The following is a 21,387-nucleotide window of genomic DNA, read 5'->3' as shown; positions in this document are numbered from 1 at the left end:
AGAGGCTCTTAACGCAAAATTAAACTTTCGTTCTTCTTCTTCTTCTCCTCCTCTTGTAACATTTTAAGCTTTTTGGATCTCCAGAAAAACAGCGATCCTACCGTGGTTTTTTCCAAAGGCTGTCGGCAGGTTTCACCGTGGATTTCGAGAAAGTCAGAACGAAAGTTGAAGTTGGCTGGTTGAACGTGCGTGTAGGTATGCGAATCACGCGTGCTTGGATATCTATAGCGATATGCGTGTATATCGTGAAAGGTTTCCCCGCGTCGTTTGTACCGTTTGACATGCGGAAGATTAACTACGGCCACGTAGCCTCATCTGTCTATCTCACAGCGTGTAATCGCATGTACGCGACTAAGTGCATCGCAACAGTAATCAGCGCCGGCGACTCCGGCTTTGATTAATCGAATCTACCCTAAGAAAGAGACGAAACTATAGTCACGACGACGACGACGACGACGACTCAGGTATGTCCCGTTCCGTTCCGTTCAGCACTTGCTTCTGTCCCGTCCCACCTTGCTGTCCGCATACATCACTCACTTTGGATTTGCGTGCCGAGCGTTCCTACCCGCCACCGCGCTGACCTCACCAACTGAATCCGCGACGTGACTTCGAATTAATTCCTCTCAAGGTCCCCACCTGGGATTCAGGTCAATCCGATGCACTCTCGCGACTCTCCGATCGCCAGATACCATCGAGATTGAGCTGTCAGTGATCCAGCTATGTATACCTAATATTTCTAGGAAATATCATTCGCACGACTTATTTTTACAATCGCTTTTTTCGCTTTTCTTTTATAGTAAACCATTTAATTCAAAGCTTTTAAATTTTCGAGGTCATGCAAGTAGGATATTCCATTATTATACTTTTTTTCTCATTGATTATCGTTATATAATCCTATTTGATAATTAATATTGTATATATTAGTTTATGTTGTAACAGAGGATAATTTAGGATTCTCGTAAATCACGAGGTAGCAAATTTCTATTCTAGGTAGGAGGTTATTGGTGGTCGATAATGGGGCTGACGAAGCTTGTAAAATTAAACACGATTTGATTTGGGCTGGGGAGTTTTGATATCTATGGATGCAATTGCGAAAATTCGGCCTTCCGACCAATGGGTATGCGCCTCGCGTGCAACGCGCGCGCGTCGATGAGTACGCAGTGTACATATTGAAAGGACATCTCGCAAAGGACTTCGGAAGAGCCAGGATATCACGATCGGAATACAAGGTGTTACCTCGTGCAACGTAAAATTAATTTTATTCCGGCTCTTTCTGCGCAGTTTATCCAACGATCCTCTTTTGGTCATGTGATTTCCTTACGTGTACATACATATATGGCATATACATATATATGCTTGTTTTTAGTTTCGTCGAACGAAGGAGAGAGAAGGTTAGGGCAAAAATTGCATTGTCGAGAGTAGGTGGGGAATAAAGCTGGCATGAAAAGGGTGTAGGAGAGTATAGGGAAGCATCGGAGCGCACAGGCGGCGTCCTGGCGCCGGCGTCACTTCCGGTAGCCCTCAGCCCCCGCAACGTTCCATCCTGAAATTCCCTCGGTAAGAGCGGAAAGAAGGAAAAGGACCTCCGTGCACGCGCCAGAATCGCGAAACCAACCTCTTCCTCCCCCTCCCCCACCCCCTTTACACTGCTCCGCTCGCTGTCCAACCCCCACCTACCCCCACCGATAAATAAATATGAGATGCACCGGCTAAACAGTTCTCGGGTTGTTGATCCTGCGACTGGTATAAATCAGTCTCGTGCTTTAGAATCCAACGTGCACCGCCACCACAAAATTCAACTCTGTAAGCTCGATCGTGTATACAACTCTTTCTCTCTCTCTCGCTACGAGAGAACGCGCGTGTGCGAGAGAGCGCGTAAAGTTTTGTGTGCGTGATGCATGCGAATTCCACGTCGCGCGACCGGCCATTATCGTCGAATCGAATTCTGCCAGTCTAGCGCGATTTTATCCGAATAAAATCGGACTTTATTAAAACTTTCAGGTACACGGAAAATATCTCATCTCTCATGACGCATTGCTCCGCAACTTTCTCGTCGTTTATTTACGCACTTTCTTTTGCATTATTGCCGTTATTAATATGATTATTATTATTAATATATTATATACGTCAGGATAATTCCTTCGGGTCAACTTTCCACGCAGAGTTTCTGTTTTGGAATACGCGAAGGTCGGGGAGGGGGATTATGTTGTTACGTTTAACCGATCAGCCCCCGAGTCACTCGGAGAATAAATTGGCGGCTTAAGAAAGCAGAGGAGATAAAAGCGAGAGTGCGTTGGTGCGAAACACACGAGCATCGAGTCGAGGAAGGAATATTTGACGGCAATAAGCTCGCGTGAAATTATGAATCCTGTCAAGCCCGTCTTGCGTCTCCACCAACCTATCCCCTGACAGCTCATCCCTACCGATTATTATTCCTTCGGGAGTGCGGAGAACGCGTGGGCAAACCCGACGCCGCCAACCGAGGATGGACGCGATGAGGTGTGGAAAATGAAATTTCGTAACGAGACAAACGTTTCATCCGCTATAATTAACAATTCCACATCAGTCGTCGAATATGGGACGCTAAATAAAACATTTCAATTACACTGTAAGAGTAATAAACATTGTCGAAGAAAGGGCCGTAGATGAGTATAATGATGCTCGAGTAAGAATAAACGATACGGAATATGTTTGCGAGGGAGAAAAAGCAACGTAATTTACATGACAAAGAGGAAGACGGCTGTAAGGGTGGTAGAAAGATGCGCAGGGGGTGGAAGTGTTTGTGGACGGAGATCGCGCGGTGGATGCAGTGTATATAGCAACATAAACAGCGGGTATACTTATCCATAGGTAGCCTAGAAGGAAAGCGTGATGGTGAAGGAGGGGTGGGGGTGGGGGTGGAAGGAGGGGCAGGAGCACAAGCCCAGACACACACTGGTAGGTTATTTATTGTAACGAGGACTTATGGCGACAGATTTAGGAATTAGGGTATCGCAGCAGGCCCTGCCCCTAGCAAGGGTTTCCATGGAGGCAGCGCGATACACACGTAGCCATACCCTGGCATACAAATACGACATCCTAGGCATCCTCGTGAGCACGTATGGACCCACGTGATACCGCAATAATCCACCAGGATTATCCTCCGTGTTCCGCGCGCGAGCACTATCGGAAATGTCCGAATATTCAGCTCTCTCCCCCCCTCTCACTCTCTCCCTCTCTCTCTAGCTCGCTCGCTCGCTTTACCTGTGAAATCCAACCGGCATAACATTCCCGGCATGAATTTCCTCCGCACCGGACCCAACAACCATCGCGCACTACATATGTTTACCTACTGCTGCCACGATTTTTGCCGAATTTTACCGAACTCGTTCCCAGCTGCGAATTAAAACCTACGTAAATCTGCCGCTCAAGTCACGCCGTGCGATCATCGCTACCATGCGGAAATGTTCCATTGTTTTTATAATGCTCATATGCCGCCTCACTCCCTCCGCGTTTCCCGATTTTATTGCTCGTTTTGTTCAGCGAAAAAACTGTCATCTTTCATTCCACGATCAATTTAACCAATTTCTGGAATTGACTTTTATTTGCTTCAATGATGATTAATACACGCTATATTAATTTCTGACTTGTAATAAATCAGCTAGATTATTGCTTGGTGCTTCGGTATGTCGTGCAGTTCTTTTAGAATTTTTTCATTTCGCACAATTTTACATTATCAGCCAACACTCTGAAACTTGTCAGAGGATGATTTTTCAAATCCGTGCAATTAAAGCGAGCTCGATATCGCGTTGGTTGTTTAGATAGAGGAGCCCTCGGCGCTATATCTCATTTCGCTATGGGCAAAAAGCTGGAGAGTACAAAATGATCCGATCTATAAATCCCAATAAACGTCTACCTGGTCGCAGATACACACGCGTGCGCGTGCAAATGGAGAGAGAAATCGTGACTGTGTTGTACCAGTGTGCGTGCGAGTACACGCGTGTTGGCACACAGCTCTTCATCAGAAAGGTTGCGAGATATCCGAGCAATCTTTCTCTCTTTCTCTCTCTTTCTCTCTCTTTCCGTGTGATTCTCTTTCCATTAAGACGTTTCACTTGGGGAGGGAGAAGGAGAGGGGTAGGAGGGGGGAGGGGGGGAGCAAGAACCGCGGAATCTTAAAGGCAGAGAGAAGAAGAAGAAGCGATAGCTCACAGACAAATGGGAAATGGGGAGCGTTACACGGAGGAGTATGAAAAAGAAAAGTGTGTGTTTTACGCAGAATGAGAGGGTAAAATAGAAGAGGCGAGAGTAAAAATAGACGATAGGTACAAGTAGGATGGGAAATGAGCAAGAGAGAATTCCGGGAGTGTATGAGAGAGTTACCGGGGGTGAGAAAGATGGAGTTGGAGTGGGTTGGGAGGGGGTGGATGGAGGTTGGAGAGAGGCGCGACGGCGGCGGACGAAAGCGGTGGGGGTGTGCATTGCGGATTTATTCCCGCCAACACATTCATCATGGCGGATTTAGCTGAACCCGTAACGCATTGCCATGGATATATATCTGCTTCCATCGTCCTCCCTCCCCTCCCCTCTCCTGGGTTCCTCCTCCCCGAAACCCAACCACTCCCTGACCCCTCTTCCCAACCTCATCCTAGATTCCACCCAATCCTCGCACGTAACCCGTATTCCACAGAAATTTTCAACTTTTTTTTAATGACTCGCAACTACCAACCCTCTTTCTCTCTCTCTCTCTCTCTCCCCCGAAACTTCATTGTCTGAAAGAAGAGTGCAAATTGCAGCTGTGTACCATGAAAAAATATATCTGTATCGGTAAACTGCGGGAGAATTACTGGTTAGAAAAATCATGACTGATATAAACTGAATATCGTATAAAGCATTGTTTTAGCGGTATTCGCGAGAAAAGAGATATTTCATTGGAATTTTCTGTTTTGACAGCGGGTCTGGTGAACGAAACTGGAGAAACGTTGGTAAGATTGGTTAAGCATCCTTGTGTTTTGGTAGTTCTAAGGAAACGAGGATCGGTGGCAGATGCAGAGAGGATCGAGTTCCTTAATAAATTTGCGAGTGCTATCAGCAGCCGATCGCAATGCTTCATGGCGAGCGTTGACAGAGCCCTCCAGCCACCCTCGAGCAGCCCCTCAGCTACGATATTACGGGGGATCGGTATAAATCTATGGCTCATCCATCTACATTTTATCCCGGAGGAGCCGGCACGCACATACACAAATCTGCACACCCACGCAGTGATACGACGTTGCCGTACACAGACACGTGCACCAACGTATCTTCTCTCTCGTTCGGTGGACCCTGAAATCGCCCCTGAACCATCCCGACCCCTCCCTCCACCCTCCTTCTTTCCTCTTACTCTTGCTCCAGCAGTCAACGAGAAGGCTCAAATCCGATCTATATCGAGATCCCCCAATAGCCTTATCGCAGGCTTTGTGAGGGATCGCGAGTACCACTTTCCGCGGTCCAGCACTATTTCACCTTTATTATCATATTTCAGGTATTCGCAATCCATTCTTTACCCGGAAGACGCATCGATATTAATGACGTCAGGTCCTCGCACAAGGCCAGGGCCGCTTTTCTGTTCTCCAAGTTTTATGGCCAACTTCTTCGTTCCTGCCCGCCAGCTCAAAACTCTCCCAGAACGTGGAATAAAATCTGACGAACTTTATGCGACGTAAAATACCAACCGCGTTATACCATATTTTATACTTAGCGTAAGAATCGATACTATTTCGTTTCTATTAACGATCAAATGGGCCAAAAGCTTTCGCAATACCTCAGCTAAGAATGATAAAAAATGACTAAAAATCGATAAAGAAGGAAATAATGTCACTTTCAAACGATCGTCTCTGGCTTAAAATTTTATTTATCATCGATTTCTGTTAGTTTCTACCATTAGCCTAGATATACTTATACAATAATAGGAAACAATGATTATCAAGATGGTAATAACCGATCGAAATTTTTGCCTCGATTAAATTACCCTCTTTCTTCGATAATTCTACTTAAGATACTTACAACAGAAACGTTTCCTTCGCAAACACTTTTCTTACAATAACAGTTAAACCAGTCCAATATAGAAATCTGTGCTTTACCGATCGCTTTAGCCAGCAGCATCGGCAGGGACGGTTGAGGAATCACGCAAATCCACAGCAACATTCTGCAAATATGGAGGGCAGTGTGTTAGGTGGTTAATATCGGCTCTCGAGTTCCCGCCATAGCTATTCCTTCTATATTTACTTATCAGTTGGAAAACTTTCTGACTACACAGAACACACGAGCACACATGAGTACAGAAACTGAAACTACTCGAAGTCTCTCGGGGTTGACTGGATTCTCGACTAGACCTACGTAGGAACCAAGAAGAGCTTAAAAGGGACACTTTGGAAGTACTTCAAGTATGCAAGAATAGGTTGAAACAGGAAGGAGAAGAAGAAGAAGAAGACTGAGAGTCACGATGCACTAAGAGATTCGCATGCTCACGGTGTACTGGGATGGGTCCTGAAAATCCACTGCAATGAGGATTTTGGGGAGAGTGGGGACAACAACGGTTTTAGCGGTAAAAACCCGGCCTATTCTTTCCAACTCCATTTACAAGGTGCGATTTAGGACAACAGCTGCTCCCTGCGAGTTCTTCCTGCTTGAGGGGACGTAATGACGCAGCTAGCCCTCCCCAAAGTCACCCATGGCGCGCTTGACAGAGAAATGGCCTTCGGGAGTCATACCCGAGTTTAGCAACGCGAATATAAAAATCTCTGCCAAGCTCGACTCCTCCGAAATCCACGCGCTGCTTATCGGACCATTTCTATTGTATACTTGATAAATTTGGCTTCGAGAAAGTTTATTAACAATGATCGAGTGCACGGATTCTGGATACTTTAATAGCCCAGTAATAATTCCGCTGCTTCAATAAATCTCTCATCGATGCAGCGGGGAAGAAGGGAAAGGGCGGTGGTATCTTCAACGAAATTGCTAACTTTAGAAAATGTAGCGTTCATTCAGAGCTTCGATTTCTCGGATCTTGCTAGCTTTCTCGTGAAACGAATAAGCATCGAGGGATTCTTCTTCTTAGGTCCCGTCATCAAACTTTCATGAGGCAATGGAGGATAGGAGAAAAACTCGCTTGGAAATTACTGGGGACCGGGGTTTGGTTCGAAAACCAGAATTAGGGAAGAGGAATGGCTCGGGGTGGCTCTCGACCCAAATTCAGGAGACGAGAAAACTTGGCTCGTCGATCAGCCAGCGGAAGGAAGGAAGTTCAGCCAGGACCAGCGCGCTTGCCTTTCCTTGTGTATCTTTCATACCTTCTACTACTTATTTCCCCCCATCTCTTCTCTCCTCTTCCTTCTCTTCTTTTCCCACATCCACACATCACTCGTTTATTTTTATCCATTAAACCAGCATGAAGTTATATATGAATCACCTAAGCGAGATTCTACAAAATACGACTGAGTAAATAAAACTAACGCTGATTGTTACAGCATATCTTACAAATTTTGTCATACTCGCAATTTATTCGTTCAACCATGGATTTTTTATATACGCATACAAAATACACTATTCAAATTCTATTCCTAGCCCAAAGATCTAGGTCAACTATATACATATATACACGTATATACAGAAAGAATCGATGGAGAAGAATATTCCAAGAGCAATCAAGAGAGATTCGTCAGAGATGAAATGAGAAAATCGATTAAATAAAGACCTGGATAGCGGAAGCTGTCGGTAGAACGGGTTCCAATCGGAAAAACCGCTTTAATGCGAACACGCGGAATTGGCGCTGCTATATATAGCAAATCCAACAGGTATCGGGTACGATAAAACGTGCTTCACACGCACGATTACCTCCCCGTCAAGCATCAACTTTTTTCGAATGCCGAGATAAACGGTGGTCACCGAGATTCTTCGACCTAATACGCTTCATCGACAGTCATTGCCCAATAAAAGTGACGCGTGCAAAAATTCATCAATTTCCGCATTTAACTGCAGTTAATTTCCGATGCTGGCGCAGAATCGTTCTTTTCATCGCGGGATTCTCGATCGGCATAAATATCGAGGCCGCGCTTATATGAGAGCCGAGTGACGAAATTTCAGATTCAGATCACAATTTAGGACGGAGGAGTTTCTGAGTTGTTTGGAACGTGTAGCGATTACTGGTAAGCACGGCCGGTTATAATGGGTCTAAATCATTTTGTTTGACAGGTGAGCAACCAGTGATTCCCCGAAAGGATGTTGGTAAATCGTGGCAGGGCAAGGATCGCGGTATCTGAGGAGAGCCATCAGCATTTTCCAACTTGTCTCCGATCCCTTGACGTAAGTAACAACATATATAAAAGTAAGTGACTCGCTCGCGGGGCGGTGATGCAGGGTCCCGTTATCTGCGGAGTCTATCGGCCAGTAAACAGCGAGCGGCAGATAAGGCGAAAGATATATTGTAGGAGCTCTCTCGCGGAGTACACAGGACTAGCTCCTAGGATACCATTCGACTGTAAGATTGGTAGGGTGAGTGTCGCGGAAAGACGAAGAGAGACGACTGGAAAAAGAGTAAAAGAGGGCTAGAGGGGGGGGGGGGAGAGGAGTGGTCTATATTTCGTGTTTTTTTGTGCAAGTCCTGGCGGGTAAAAACGCCAGCGGCGTCTGAATAGTCGCGCGGAGGACGGAAGTCAGTTTGCAAGCCAAGCAAGGGGCGGCGGCGCCGAGCAACCCCTTATTTTCCCCCACCCCTCTCGACGAGAACCCCTTCTAGCCCCCCAAGACCGATCCACCTTCGATCCTCCCTGCCTTTACTACCGACTACCCCTTACACCGTTCTCTGTATCCAGCCGTTTCTTCCACATCTTCTTCTTCTTCTTCTGCTTCTTTGCCTTTGCCTTCTCCCACTGCTCTCTACTTTATTTCTCTTGAATCTTATTTTGATCTTTATTCCACTCCCTCTCATCTTCATCCTCTCTATATACTCTGCTCTTTTTCATGTTTCCATTTTTCCACCCCACCCCCTAGCTATATGCTCGTTGCATGTTCTTTCCCTGCACAGGCTTTTCCGGCCATGAAAACTCTGGAGCAACGCCGACCGGAGCTCCAAGCTCCTGGCAAACTGCCCCATCAGCCACTCACGAGTCTCGACTCTAGAGTCCTGGCAGACGGGCGGTGGATATCGGGTGTCTCGTTAAATTCGACCGGTACCACCGACTTCCAGCCCTGAAATTACCATTTTATTTACAACAACCCCAAGTTCCTCCTTACTCCCCAACCCTTCCTTTTTCTTCCCCCCCCCCCCTCTCTATCTATATATATATATAGTGTAGTACTGCAGGCTGCCAGGCCGTCCGCATAAATTTCACTAACCAGCCAGTCACCTCGATCAAACGGGATTCGCGAAACTTTTTTTCTCCGCCAAAAGAGTCCTCCGGGTGAATAAAATTAGAATCGGTGGTCTCGAATTAAGTGGGTGCTGGTCCAATGACCTTTATCCATGTATCATTCTACGAATAATGAAATGGTTATAGGTGAGGAGGATGATGATGAAGTTTAGCTCGATCGAATGGGGTATATATAGCTTTGAGGGAAAGAGAGGGAAACAAAAGGAAGGATAATTGCAACCGAGTCCCGAGGGTGCTGCCCGGGAGGATGACGGGACTCGTAATAAAGCGCGAAGAAGCGGCACGTTAATTCGTAATCGCTTTCTGCGGTCCGTTCAACCTCCATCGAGTGGTCGAGCAAGGGGAAGCCATGACGGTTATGCAGATAGCATGGGGTGGAGGTATACCAACCCCCGGCTCCTTCTGAAATAATGCCAAAACAAAATGCTACCCTTCCTCTTTTCACGCCTAAGACCCCCAAAAGCACTGCCGCCGCCATGAAAGGGTCGATTCGCTTCTTGGCTAGACATATTGGTCTTCTCCTATCTTTTATTGCCGTTGAATTTCTATTTCTTCTCTCATCAATAAAAAAAACTGCTACCCATTTATCCTATCTTATCCAAAGAATTATTTTCAAACGGAAGCTGCACTAGAGATGCGCTATTAATATTCACACTTGAATCATATAATTTATTTGCAACTTCGACTATTGGAATTTTTTCTTTTCGAGTATTTGGCCAAAAAGCAGACGCAGAACTAATTCCGGTATTGGGTAATTGGCAGTGTGTGCGAGGGTAGAAAAAAATGCACCGACAAAAAGGGACTGCCCGCGGGTCAGAGGCAAATTTACGAGCTCTCTCATTGGTTCCGGGTGTCTAAAATCGAGCAACCTTTGGAGCCGAGGTCCCATTCTTGAGGACGAAAACAGAATAGGTCCCGTTTTTTCCTCGACGAGAGATAAAAGATGAACAGTGTGACGGAGCTAATGCCGACATTTCCGCAAACACCAAAACCACCCGGTCCCGTTAGGTCAGAATTCTTACTGTTTTGAAAGAAGCACCGGCATGGTACAGTCCACGATAGTTTTTAAGCAACCCGAGGAAACTCCGGAAAACTATGAGGGAGGCCCAATTCTGTCTGGGAATTACGTGACGCTTCGAGGTCAAACTCAGTCAAAGTAGATCGCCAGGTAGATCGTACGTATCCCTCAGTTTTACTATTGTTGTAGCCAACTATAGTACGCTCTACTTGCGAACTGACCTGACCTCGCAACAGTTTTACATATATAGGTATACAGTTGTATATCCGATCCAATTTGAATCTCCGAGTGTCACTCGATCATAAAAATCCCATCCCCTTTCCGAATACTGGGACAATATACTTCTGTCCGAAGATCAATAATTCCTCAAAGCTCGTTTAAATTCATTTGGAATAATGAAAAATCATAGAGCAAATTGAATCGCTGAGGAGTGTTGGAGATGGACGGAAATTCGCGTAATCCATTTGAGCTGTCGGGCGTTAACTTAATTCATAATTGAGTTGCAGGAGGTAACGGATACTTTGCGGCCAATATAACGTCTAATAATTCTAATAATTCGCGAGGCGGGAGGTATGGGTTAAGAAAAGTGTGCTAGAGCAGGATGCAGTGAGAGTGAGAGAGTGTTTGAGTGAGGGAGAGGGTGTGAGAGGGTGGGGGGTGGGAGTAGGGTGGAGTGGAAAATGAGGATGAGAGGAGGTGGATTGGCGTAGCATAGCGAAGGTTTCTTGGAGTTGTGCCCGGTTTTGGGTGGGAGGAGGGTACGATTCGGTACGAAGCGAGATGAGACGAGAAGAGATGAGAGAATCGGGAGAGAGAGGAGAGAATAGAGGAGCGAGAAGAGAGCCGGAGGAGAAGGAGGAATAGGTCGGGGTATGAGACGAGGAAATGGAGAGAAGGCCAATTAGAGGGCGGGAAGATTTATCTGCGGACAACGGGTGTGCGGATAGTAATGGAAGGTGAGGGGTGGAAAGGGTGGCGAGGGGATGTTCGCGTACTGCGCTTGTATTATTCCTCGGTCGAGCAACCCCATCCAAGAAAACGACGCCAAGTCCATCCGACATTGCCTATAGACATTGCCTATACCAGATTTCCTTAGGGTTACACATATTTGTCTTTTCCAATGACCAAATAAGCCTAATCTTCGGTAGTAATCACAATTTTCCTAATAATAGCTCATAATAAATGTTCATCTGTGTTTTTCTCTATCTAAAAGATAAATCTAAAATTTCCGAGTGTATCGAGCATTATATCTATGGATACTGGCAATTTTAATTTAGCCGCGTCTAATTAAGCAGGGTAGAATGTTTCGTGAGTACATATGGCGAATTATTCGAATAAGAGGGATCTGTTGGGCCAGATGAAAGAGCGTTTCAGGTGATGTCAGCTCCTTTCAGTATTTACAGGAAAAACAGCGAGGCTCGAGGATGTACATCCGTGTTATCTTGGTTGGTTCTACTCGGAAGAGGACCCCGTGCGTCAACCTCGACGTTTTTATAGACCTCGCACGAAATTAGAAAGTCAGACCGTGAAAAAGAAAAAGTAATTCGAGAAAATGAAGACAGCACCGGTTTCCTTTGAACAGCCACTGCGTAGTGAATAATGTGACTTTCTCGCGTATATCGCATTTCTTAATCAACAACCACGTTATTAACTTCGTGCTCCAACTAAATCAATAAGAATTGAAAAATATACATTCCTATATACTACATCTCCAGCTTGAAATTTCATTGCACGGCTATAAGCACTGTACTATATAACATACATTGGACTGGAAGGTTACTGGGTGAAGAAAGCAAACAATAGCGAAGAAGGAGGGAAACTATTCTATCAAAACAAACCATATCACGTGATGCAGCATTAAAACCAGCAGTATTTCAGCTATGAATTGTTTTTGCTATAGACAACTTTGAGGAAAGATATTAGGGTGTAAGAGGAAAAAATGTAAGAGAGGAGTATCGACGTACGGAGTGGAGGGGTTTTATAAGGAAATAATTGGATGTAGAAGAAGAGAATGGAGAGAGAAAGCGAGCGAGAGATAGATAGAAGGAGAGAAGGACAGTTTTTCATCGAGAAGAAGCAGAGGGTTGGCTGCGTAAGCGCAACCCATTATCTGGGAGACGTAGCACGCATCCATCTCGACATGGCGCGGATAAAACGGCCGCTTTACTTTGGATTACAGGGGTGCAATTTACAGCAGGCACAAGAGCACCTGTTCGTTCTTGAGGAGATGGAAAGGTGGAGACTCGGTGGGGTGGTCTTCCTACCGGTGTGGGAATAGCGTGCCTCGCAGACGTTGCGGTAATTGAATCTCGGTAAGTCCCTACAGTATATATAGTATATACTTATATCTATGTATACAGATATAGATATATACGCGTATATCCGCTTAAATGTACAGGTCCCCCTTTTGCTTTCCGTTCTCCGCTACCAATGCGCGCTTTCCGCTATTTTAATCCATCTTACCATCCCCACTCCTATCGCAAAATGCGCCAAACAATTCTATTATTATCGCGTTCGGGCAATTGTCACGATTCCACGCTAAATCGTGTTTAATATTATTCCTGATGCTCGTATTAATGCTCGTACAATCTCGCTTCTTTTTCCACAAACATTCGTTTTTAAACTCAGCACCCCGCGTCATTTCTGTGGAATATTATGATTTTATTTTTGGTAATTTTTAATTTAACGCGATTAACTCGCAAGATTATTTGGCGCGATAATTTAGCAGGGAAGTTTGTTGTCCGGGTTGGGAACGAAATCCTGATGCAGGGCTCTCACGTTTCACCTTGGCTCGGGCCGACTGATATGAATGTGTTGGGTGTAGATGAGCCTAGCGTGCTCCGCCCTCATATAATTACTTGGCGCGCCCGGAGTTTCCTCCACCCCCTCCTGCACCCCCCATCACCATGGCGTTGTGTTCGCGAGTGTATCCTGCGGGGGCGGCTGGCCGTGGAGGGAGGGGTGAGGTTATTAGGCAACGCAGCACCTCATCCCTCATCCACGTAACCGCGCCGCAGCGTGTATTATGTAACAACACGGAAACGAACTGTGGGGTGGCGAGCTACCGGGACGAACGGCCAAAGAGAGAAGGAAAGAAAGGGAGGATCCCGTCATGCACGATGGGAGTGGAAGTTGTTGCACTACCAGACCTATTACATTGCTCCACTACAGCACGTTCCAAATAACTGCTCCATTCTACTTCTACTTCCACGGCGAAATTGTCTCTCCACTTTTACCTCGATAACGATTTTATTGAATCCTATCGCCATAACGCACCCAAATCCTCCAACTTCCTCTTATTCTCGATCGATAAACTTCTTCACCAACTTTCCAGAAATCTCTACTTCCCGAATCTCATTGAATTAATTCTCGCATGATCTTTCGAGAAATCTCCTGCTCCTCCTACCCTCCTCTGGCAATTGCCACACGAGAGAGCATGCACATTATAAATTCGTTTTATCGATCAATTTATATTTTTGCAGATATTTTTATCAAGACTCTGCGCCACGCGTATATAATTTACAAATATGATATTTTGGTGATACATCGCTCGGTTAAAGCGCGTTATAAATATCGAAACGTATTCTATAATAATACATTGAGTAAATAACGAAATTTCGCGCCAAGCCCAGGATTATTGTAAATTAAAGGGTGAATTATTGTCTAGCTCCTCCATGTGTTTTCAGCGTGAAAATATAAACGACGGAATTAAAAAAAAAAAAAAAAAAAAAAAAAAAAAAATTATTGGAAGAAAGAAAAAGAATAAAAAACAGTTGAAAAAGGTAAATGATTGTGACAAATGATTCTCGTGAAGTATCGAAAAATTGTTATACTTTTCATGCGAGTTTCTCTATATACAGGTATAATATCCTTCAGAGGCTATTATATACTACGTCTGCGTGAGGAAAAAGGGAGACGAAAAGAGAGCGAGCGAGGGAGGGCATTTATACCACAGCTAGATGCCGCGCGGAAGAGTAATTTGGTAGGAACTGGGAGAGATCGGGGATTCCTCCGTACGAATCTGGGATTGTTGGGGGTATCTTCGAAGGGAAGAAGTGGTGCGTGAGGCTAATAGCAAAGTTGCGCCTAGATCGCGCTGTTTCGTTCGGTTCGATCGCGGGTACATAATTCATCGGGCGTGCACCATTGTCGGGGCTTCATTAATACAAATGGCGTCTGCTGAATTTTGCCCATGCGCCCTCATCCCACTCTCTTTCCTTGTATCTGTACCGTACCGTATGTCCGTGTGCAGTTGTGTGCGTTCGTATACGGTTGCGTGATACACAAGTAAAGCGGGAATCCCGCAGCCCCGACTAGCGGCACATATTTTTCCAGTCCTTGTCGACTTTCATGAGGGAGTCTTCTCGCAATAACATATTAATATCCCGGAGCGCCGCGAGACTTATGACTATCCGCGAAAGCTCGACCCCGGATCAACACAACCCCGTTAAGCCCATAACGGTAGTGACCGGGATCGACTTAAAGTCTCTTGGAACAAAACCTCCTCCAGCTTTCCCGGGAGTAACAAAAAATCCTTACCACAAATCATTCAACGTGTAACTGGCTAAAAACTGTAATTCTTGCTATTCGAGTTGAACGCGACATATCGTCGACCATGCAGTATCACCCCGGCCGACTTTTCTCTATATATACTCGATCGAATTTCAAAGAGCAGCAGCAGCAGCAGAATGAGGATTATATTCGGAAACGTCGAAGGATAACGTAGGAAATGGTACAGGACTGCATCGCTACGGCCAGGGCCGCAGGCAAAGAAGCGACAAACGTTTTCATGAGTTTACATTGTATTTATTTTTTTAGCAATCGTATAATCAATGTAATATTACAATAGCGTTCAGAACAGCCACCGCCCCTAAGTAAGAAGAAGCTTTCGACACATTTTTTAGTTTTTTTTTCTTTTCAGGCATAGGCAGCAGGTGCGGCCCTGGTCGCTCGATCGGATACATATACAATCAGGACGAAATCGGTAAACGGTTAATATCCTAATATATTACAAAAAAAGATTTCTCTCTTTATGTGAAACGTTTACACAAATACAGCTACCACTACGCAAAGGGTAACGCCTACACATACCCCTATATAGGCCTACTAGCCCAATAGAATACAATACAGTTGAGATAAAAGTATTTGTTTTCCGAGATCCTCAAAATAAATAATTAATTATTAAAATTACATTCCTTTTAAGAAATACTGCCTTCCTCTTAGCGGCTACTCGTATACATTTATTAACTAGAATATTGTTACCGTTAGGGCTGCGCCCACGCTTCTCGGGCAGGCGTCTAGGTACTAGGTAGGTACGTACAACATACATATTAAATATATTTTTTTATATATGTATGTATAATATATATATTTATATTTATACGTGTAAACGTATACACACGAAAGGTCACATGTATACGTATACATATATCCATATAATTTGAGAGATTTACAATCTATTATCGTCTCCCTTCTTCAAAGACGTTGGCAAATAAAAAGAGGTCCTTTCAAAGATTCTCCAAAAAAAAAAGAAAAAAAAATGCATTGGATGCTCTCGCACGCGGTACCAAAATCTTTCTGCCAGGTACTCGACGTCATAAATGTTTCTATACAATATTAACAAAATTATTTACGAACATTAACATATATATTTTGTACCGATCGAAGCACGCTCTCGCAGTTCGCGTCGCGGCTCGAGAGAATCGCTCGACGTATACATATTTTACTATACATAATATACACCCCGGCTGTGGCAACGGTGTTGTTTCGTCGAACGTATCACGAGCCGTCCCACGGGCAACCAATGAAAACGTGTCATTTCGCATCGTGTCGCTGACAATAAAAGTAACAAAAACATAACATTAACAGCAGTCGTTGCTCGAGAAGGCGTACACAGTTTCGGATAGTAGAGAGTAGAGAGTAGAGAGAGAGAGAGAGAGAGAGAGAGAGAGAGAGAGAGAGAGAGAGAGAGAGGGAGAGAGAGAGGGGGGGGTGAGGAAGAAAGAAAGAAATTTTATAAGAAAAATGAGAAAGAAAAGGAAAAGTCGCGGAGGGGGGCGAAAAGAAAAATGCCATACAAAGCTTTTGTACATGAGTCCGTAAATTCCGATTGATCGGAGTATCACGAAAAGGAAAATACGTCTACTGCTTAATTTACCTTACAAGTATTTGTAGCCTTTCGTTACGTATTTAGTTTCGAGACGCCTTTTTTCGCGACGTCCTATAGTCTTTTCTCCCTGCAGGACCATGATACACAGAACGGTCAAAGGAAGATTGGATTTTACTTTTTGAGCATTGAGAATCTTCGCTGGACGATTTCTTCAATTTTTTTGCTTTTTCGTTTCTTTTCACATCCTATGAAATCCTTTTTCCCTTTCGGGCGCTCCTTTTGTCCCTGTATCATGCTCGGTCAGGAGTTTCGCTATCTACCCTACTGCAGAAGCGGGTCTGTGTGTTGTGAAGGGGGAGGGTTTGGGTTTACGATTTTCTACGACAATGCTAGGCCGTGTAGGTGTACACTATGCTGGATACTGATCGGTCTGGGAAAGATTGGTCAAAGTGAGCTACGGGAGTCCGGGGTTCGTCACTCACCGGTGCAGCATCCATTCGCCGCAACCGATAAATTGACAATCGACAGATACGCACATCGACGTCTATTTGGCATTACAGAGACAGCGGGTGCAGCCTGCGACTCACCTGAAACAAAAATCAGCAACTGTTACGTTCAATTTCATCGAGATTCCATGCACATAAAACTCTGCATATTCCGCGTCGCAGAAACAAACAATTTCGCATAGTTTTTAGGCCAAATTTAAGGTTAAAATTTATGAGTAGAGAGAATAATATTGCTATACGGTAGTACGGATATAGTGCAGCGGAGGAAGAGGAAAAGGCATTTTCCTGCCAGCGATATCGGGCATATTTCGCGTTGTAAAATATCAGATGGCGCCATTTCTTTGGGTGGAGGTGGTTTCAAGGTTGTGTAGGTACACACAGTATAGAAAGGTACGTAGGTAGGTAGGTGGGTACGTTCATATGTCGAGCGTGTCGAGGAACAGGACGGGTCGGGTCACCGGCGCTGGTTCAGCTCCTTTTGTAATGGAATGAATGCACGTGGTGCCTTGTCCGACACACGCACGTTGACTACAAGCTCCCTCGTGTCTGTGTCTGTGTACCTCGGGATATCGATGGCTCGGGAGCGCTAAAGGGGTTGGAACAGACCGTACAAGGGTGGATCCCCCAGACCGAAGGATTTTAAAAGCATTAATCGTACGACTAATTTCGAATTTAATTCATCGTTCGCCATCCAGAGAAATAGAAATTGGGAGAGAGAGAAGGAGAGTAGTACAGCGGGTCTTTGCAATGATGAAAGAAGACATTTGGAAGCTGGCAAGGCTCGGCCATTTCGCGAGCGGCGCCAACGGTTCAATCTACCATCCCCCCGTGGCTCGTTTCATCCAAGTGCGCGGGCTTTGAATGAAACGCGTTATACCCAGCTCCGATTGGATGCTGAAACAATTGCGTGCTACATCCCTCTCGCCCTCCATTTTTACAATATCGAAACGTTGTTACAAAAGTGCCAGGCCTGGATTCATTAAACAACAATTTTCTAGCTCATCTTATTGAGATATTTTCGATTCGTATGTAAATCTATAGAAATACGAGTCTAACGAGCTAAGTCGATAAATAACGAAAAGTATAAATCTAGTTAATCGCGCGGATTTCCACGTTCCTCCTTAGATACGCATCGAGCCCGTTCGCGTTGTTTACTCAGGCGTGTATTTCATTCGCAGTGCAGTTTACTTTTCGGCCTAGAGTCACTGCTGCGCCTTGGCTCGTGAGTCTCCCGCGAGCTGGAGAGTCGCGCTCCTTCGCACATTTATCAGGATTCCGAAGGAGCCTGGAGTTTTTAAGCTGCAATAAATTCTCGTCCGCGCGTCTGCGCGTCGTAAACGTAACGACACTTAAAACTTGTAAAAACCGAAGGAACATGACGCACGTACGCTTACTCTCTGTGCTGAGAAGAAGAAGCGTCTGGATCACCCTCATCCCCCCTGCTGAGATATCCGCGCGCATCAGGGAATACACTACTGTCGCGAGGATCGACAAAAATTGCCGCCGCTTGACACATCGATCGCTAGCGCGTCTAACAAGAAAATACTACTGGAAAACGCCGCATCTATATATATATATACAGCCGAGCGACCAAATTCGCAAGAACAAATTGTTATTGCCTGGTTACGAGAGAGCTTTTTTTCTCCACTGTAGTTTCATTGGAAATTCATGAAAGCGAGAATGAAGAGGAGGGATGGGAGAGGGTAAATGTATGAAAAAAAAATTAAATGAAGTTGACGTGTATGTGGGAGGCGTGAATGCAGGGGTTGGAATGGGTAACTGAGAGAAGGAGAGGAAGAGGGAGAGGGAGGGAGAGAGAGAGAGAGAGAGAGAGACAGAAGGCAGAGGCCGGGGTTGAGCATGGAGCGGTTATTATCTATCGCTCTCGTTACCACAGGTTGCTCGTAAACCGGCCGCATCAGGGGGATGGGACGTTGGAGTGTAGAGCATAGGTATCTGCCGTACTCATATCGTCGTAGTACCCCATAGCAGTAGCAGCCCTGTCACCCTCCAACCAAGCCTTCCCCAGCCAGGATATCACCGAGTGCGAATGGACGGCCGCGTCAAGGGGGTAGTTGGAAAACCTCCGCTCACAATTCCATACGCCTCGTTGATTATAAATGACTATCAAAGTCGGATCGCTACAGATCGCTACTTCCCCTGGAAACCCTTAATTAACCCCTCCCCAGATCCACCAATGAAAGTCCCTGGCTGGACAAGACCGTTATATAATCCATTTTGCGAGACATGTATTTATATCGTTAAAGAGTAGTCCGTTTCTCATTGCAGTCTATTCATCAAAGAATCGCGCAACAGTTTGAAAAGACTGTAGGATTATTGTGAAGAATCATTAAGATGATTGGACGAAGGTTTCTTAACCACGCCCAGTCGATTCTCGGGCGATGGAAGATTCGAGGAATCGGATTGAGATCGAGGTAGAAATTTTTTATCAGTAAGCGAGGACGAGCGCGAATTGCGGTTAACCCCCGCGGGGCAACACTGCGAGTTCTCGCGACAGGGGGCAGCACCGGTGCTGCGGCGATACTACGTAGCGTGTAGTGCTGCTCGCAGCCGCTGCACCAGGCTCCCATAAATCTTTCGGGATATAGATGGCTCTAGTGTCGCGTGAGCTGCAACCTACCCCATGCGGGGTGCCATGAAACGCCCCCCGCCTCTCTCATCCCTACCCAATTCTCCTCTTCCATCCTACGTTGCCACGCCATCCATGACCGAATTACCAAAACATCCCTGCCATCCCCAAATTTTTCAAGCTTTGACTAAATTACCCCCAAATTCCTGCCCCCGTACGCATACACGCCTTATCTTCAACGCCAGCCAAATACAAAGGATCTCTCCTCTTAGCCGAATGCTATTAATATTTATGAGAGCTTCTTCCTCCCTTTCCTACACCCACAAAATTCTAAATAAAATTCCTTCGTATTCAACGGGACCTGATGACTCCTCTTCTTAGGGAAATATATAATAATATAGCTTTTGGAATTCATTTTGATGGAATATGCTGTCGAGAGTGGAGTACACCTAGAGTATAGTCTGTGGAGTTGCGGGGAATATCGATTTAGGTGCTCGGACACTTTCTTGTCGGTCCTAGTGGATCGATGGAGCGACTGACGAGCTCGAGGTAACGGCGAGTATAGTGTAGAAGAGGAGAGGTGAGCAAGAAAGAAAGGAACCGATCAGCCCCCGCCGGGACCGTAGGAAATATTACCGTATCTTTCCCGGTGATATCGCGAGGTGATGCATCGCCTTGGATGTTTCACGGCATACTCTCTCTTTCTCCCTCTCTCTCTCTCTCTCTTTATCTCTCTGGGCTTGCAGTGGGTGTGCGGAGCCACAGATATCTTTAACGCCGAGACGAGGACTTCGAGAACACCGAAAGCGCCCTGCCGAGCCAGTACTGCATGTCCGACGTTGTGTGGGTGTAAAAGCAAAAAGTGGGGGGGGGGGGGGGGAAGGAAGGTGGAGGAAAGGCCCGAAAAAGGGAGATGGACCGGTCGGCTAAAGGTAAAATTGGTAGGGAGTGTTCAGTTGGACGAATGAGCAGCGAGAGACTTTTACTAAGGAAAGAAGAAAAGGGAGGGAATGTAAGTAAAGAAGCAAAGAGAAAGAGAGATAGAGAGAAACGCTGGATGATGAATAGCTCGCCAAGAGTAAGCGAGACGAACAATAAAACAATATGAAAAAAAAAGAAACATTCCATTGGCTTATCAGCTCATCAGTGCTGGTATATAGCACTGCGTATAAAGCGGATGAACCACACACTGTCCACGTTTCTGCAATTTTTAATTAGCTTCGGTTGACTTTGTCGGTTCGGACAGGGACGAGGTAATCTCTTTGCAGGGAGAGAAGCGAATCCTTCCCGTGGGCAGAAAGGGAATTGGGTTCTCGCGAGATCTGGGATGGATTTTGGAGTGGAAAAGGGTAAAGAAGGACGGAAGGAAGCAGAGTGTCACGAAACGTTTCACGCGAGAAGTGTTCGGTGAGAAGGTTGGGGCGGCCGCGCGTGCGCGCGCAAAGGAAACTATAGAGAAGTTGCGTTTGTTCGGTCACGGGTAATGGTTTTACGAGCGTCAAGGGTGATATAAAGAAAATGAAAAACACCATTGCTGCCAACATGCGCGGCCTCGGCGTATAACTAACTACACTGTCCCCTCTTTTCCGCTTCTACTTCTTCTTAAGTTATATGGGATCCCCCGGCCCCTTCGCCAACGCGACTCCCCGCGGAGTGTATCACAATTAGCTCGCACCTCCCCACCTCCCGCGCTCTATACCATCCTCAAACTCGCCAGCCACTTTCGCGCTCGATCCACGCACTCTTCCCCCACTCCCGAGCGAAAACTTTGGAAA

General features: G+C 45.6%; 1 protein-coding gene across 4 annotated transcripts in view; it reads right to left on the bottom strand.

The window, feature by feature from the left end:
- The window catches only part of Ubx (Ultrabithorax), a 212,123-nt gene that overhangs the window by 108,296 nt on the left and 82,440 nt on the right, over positions 1-21,387 (bottom strand). For 2 of the 4 annotated variants that reach the window (XM_066726511.1, XM_066726513.1), the window contains one exon: positions 16,331-17,103. The exons of 1 other annotated variant lie outside the window; for it this stretch is intronic. The gene's annotated coding sequence lies outside the window, so the exon portion shown is untranslated. Of the gene's footprint in view, positions 1-6,024; positions 6,167-16,330; positions 17,104-21,387 lie in introns of those variants that run through there. One more of the 4 variants, XM_066726512.1, reaches the window with a different exon arrangement.

The sequence above is a fragment of the Prorops nasuta genome, unplaced genomic scaffold, assembly GCF_024137725.1.
Source record: "Prorops nasuta isolate Cenicafe-Biocafe unplaced genomic scaffold, Cenicafe_Pnas_1.2 PNAS00004, whole genome shotgun sequence".
NCBI lineage: Eukaryota > Metazoa > Arthropoda > Insecta > Hymenoptera > Bethylidae > Prorops > Prorops nasuta.
The sequence above is the reverse complement of the archived record's forward strand: the minus strand, read 5'-3'. Positions and strand labels throughout refer to the sequence as shown.